We start from the raw sequence: 3,577 nt of genomic DNA, 5'->3' as shown, positions 1-3,577 counted from the left end.
TTATAATGGAGACCAGGATCATCAACAGCACAGAAGGACTAAGGTGTCCTTGGCCTTTATTAGGTGCACAGCTTGATTGTGGGCAGTGCTGTTTGGCTGCAGGAAACAGTGGGGTTGAACTGCTGATATGGTCAAGATTCAAGGATTGAATAAAAATGCATGTTTGTAATAGCAACAAGGAGCAGATCATGGCTAACTAGAAACCTGACTGCCTACAAACTGTGACTACTGATCTAGAAGGAATTTGGATGAGTCATGGCCTCATCTGCTTTGTTATCTTGCTTTGAGGCACCAGAACTTCATCACCATTTGCTAGTCTCAATTCTCACCACTGGCTTAAAGATTAATGTGTCTGTAAGTCAGCCCCAGATCTTGCCACAAGTCATGCATGTATGCTAGAACACACTCTCGACTTATTTTTGTGCCAGTTTATTAATATTAATCATAGCCCACTCTGCACCACATCAAGCTTGTCCTCAGCACCCAAGTGTTGACTGGTGACCTACCAAGTAAGATACGATTTGTAGTGGATCCCAGGACATTTCTGTATCCTGACAACCACTTCACATTTTGACCAAGGAAATTTTACTTCATGTGCTACTATCAGCATATAGGAAGATGGTACTTTCAATATTCAATAATGACATAAAGTACCCTATTTCTCAGCATGCTACTTTCAAAAGGTATTTTGAATCTTATTTTAGCATGGAGCATCTATCAGCATGATGGTGCATATATATCACAAAGATTCAAGCAGATTGTGTATTGTATAGGGCCTGTTTAATTAAGACATTTAGAGGACTTCAATTGTTCTATAAGCTGCCAAAACTTGTAGAGGAGGGATGAGGAGATAGCTCTGCAGTCTAAGCACCTGCCTGGCAAGTGCAAGGCCTCAGGTTTGATCCTCGGTATCACATGCCTGGCCGCCATGCCAGCCACCAAATCTGGATGTGGTGGCACATGCCTGTAATTCCAGCACCGGGGAGGCTGAGATAGGAGGATCACTATGAGTCTGAGCTGTAGAGTGAGACCCAGTGCCAAATAAATAAATAAATAAATAAATAAATAAACGATAAAAAAGAATAAAATAAAAATTTGCAGGGTAATCATCATCTACTCTAACAAGAAATATTTTTATCTACTTGGCATATAAAGATTAATGCATGTACTGAAAATTTTTCCTTACTATTTATAGTTGCAGCTAACTCTATTTCTTTCTTACCAATGTTGCACATCTTTTTCTTTTAGCTTGAATTTGGTAACTATCTATGGGAGCACTAATTATTTTCACTGACTGCTTTTGACCAATACACACAAACATACTTGATTACAGCAGGAGACAATTGAATTATTGAAGAATATGACCCTGTATGTATCCAGGACCCCAAAACTTCTGGAAACTACCATCACTAAGTCTTTTTTTTTGTTTTTGGCAGTCCCAGGGATTGAACTCAGGACCTGTGCTTACCAGACAGGCACTTATGCCACTGAGGTATCTCCCCAGTAACCATCACTAAGTCTAAGTACAATTTCAAATAACTTATAGAGCATTAAAAATTAGCATATAATTTATGTAGTAATTCCAGTTGCCCCTTTGATGTGACCCCTAAGAAATATGGTAAATGCTATGGCTTGTGCCTAGATGTCCTCCCAAAGGTTTATGCAGTTGTAGGTGGGGCTTTTTCACAGTTGACGGGATTAACATGTGTGGTATTGGCATTGTTTCCTGGTTCAAAGCAAGCCTCAAGGACACTACAATTAAGGGTGCAAGTGCTACCTGCCCTACGTGGCCTGGACAAGATATAAGGGATGGAAAGAGCTGTGGTCATCCCTTGCCGACGTTGACACCTTCTGCCCCCCACCACCTGTTTCTCTTCTGCGTTGCCTGTCTGCCACGTGCCACAAGGCCTAGGAGCCAGCACATTATGGACTGAAACTCTACAACTGTGAACCAAGTAAATCTTTCCTCCTTTAATTTCACATGTTGTGTATTTTATCTGAAAAAAAAGAAAGAAAAAAGAAAAAGAAAAGGAACTGAGACAGTAAGTCTTTGGATTAAGCCATTAAAGAAACTTGAGATTTGAAATTTTCATTACATAGAATATGTCTCCTTTACTCAATTTTCAACCTCTGTACAAAAAATAGAAACTTGTTTTAACATAAGAAAATCTTTCATGTTTTAAGTACAGTTTAACTCTACATCTGTAAGCATACTTAAATGGAGAAATGCTTCTAATTGGTGGTGTATGTATAATCAATACCATGTTTATATCATAGTTTCTGAAGGAAGAAATGGAAGTGTTAATCTCATGCTGAACAAGGTAGATGTACAAGTCAAGGAGCCCTTTGGAAATTTTCTTCTTATATATCTAAAGTGGTTCTTGATAGCTTAGGGTCCAAAGTTTCCCAGGTAACCTTTCCCCAAACTCTCTCCCTCTTGGCTCCACGTAGAGCTAAACCCCAAACCATAGAACAAGTCTGCCTGACTTTGACTGGGCAAGTAAGCACAGAAACTTTCTTTTGTTAACATCAAAAGTCCTCCACAGACCAGGTAACCCTGCCAAAATTAGCTCTTCCTCTGTTTTTCCAGCCCACAAACATCCACACATGCACACACAAACACACACACACACACCAAAAAAAAAAAAAAAAAAAAAAAAAAAAAAAAAAAAAACACCTTAAAAACCCTGTGCTTTTCCTTGTTCACTGCTGTCTTGGTCAGCTAGACAGCCAGCCTGCTTGATTCCTTCAAAAATCTTCTACTCACGTCAGAATGCCTAGCCTGGACAACTGCTTGGGTTCATATCTAATAGTTGTAAAAACTAGCATTGAGCCTTATGGAAGTATTGATGTGTGTTTCCAGCAGGTATCAGCTAAGTCCTGAAAGAATAACAAGGTGTGGTTCTTCTGGTGAGTGCATCTTGAAGGGGATATGGTTGTATGTCTACCAGCATGGAGGAATCAATAAGCCAGGGAAGAGTACAGTATCTGTGCTTGATTGTTTGAAGACTCTGATTCTTTGGAAGGGCAGATAGTGGCAACATTTATCCTCGAGGTAGATGAACACACTTGCTAGGGTTTATATCTCAACTGTCTCTGGAAGATCCATGTGTTACAGGCTTGGTCACCAGTATAGTGATCCACAGACTTGGGATCTACAAGAGACAGAACATGATGGGACATCTTTTGGTCATTGGGACTTTCACCAAAAGGGGACTGAAGTACCCTGGCCTTCTTCTCAATGTCTTTTTACTTTCTGGCTGTGAGATAAGTGGTTTTGCTTTACTATATTCTCTAAATGATTTACCCCAGACCGAAGAACAATGTGTCTTCCCAGATCGTATGACGAAATAGAGCTTTTTCTCTGTGAATTCATTATTTCGCGTATTTTGTTTTGGTCACAGAAAGGTAACTAATATAGCAGTTCATGTCTTCACTGCATATAGAAGTCATCTAGAAAGAAAGTTCACCAAGGCAGGGTCCCAGCCTTCACTTGTGCACAATAAGATGAATCCAAGTGGGCTTAGCATGGAAGTTCCAGTCCTCAAAATACTCTGCCACATAAGAAAGACAAACC

The 3,577-nt window shown here is 39.8% G+C and overlaps 1 pseudogene; it reads right to left on the bottom strand.

Annotated features, from left to right (window-relative positions):
- Positions 1-3,376, bottom strand: part of LOC101573102 — a 15,006-nt pseudogene extending 11,630 nt beyond the window's left edge.
- Positions 3,377-3,577: the final 201 nt, after the last annotated feature.

Source organism: Octodon degus, unplaced genomic scaffold (assembly GCF_000260255.1).
Source record: "Octodon degus isolate 3935 unplaced genomic scaffold, OctDeg1.0 scaffold00002, whole genome shotgun sequence".
NCBI classification, from domain to species: Eukaryota; Metazoa; Chordata; class Mammalia; order Rodentia; family Octodontidae; genus Octodon; species Octodon degus.
The sequence above is the reverse complement of the archived record's forward strand: the minus strand, read 5'-3'. Positions and strand labels throughout refer to the sequence as shown.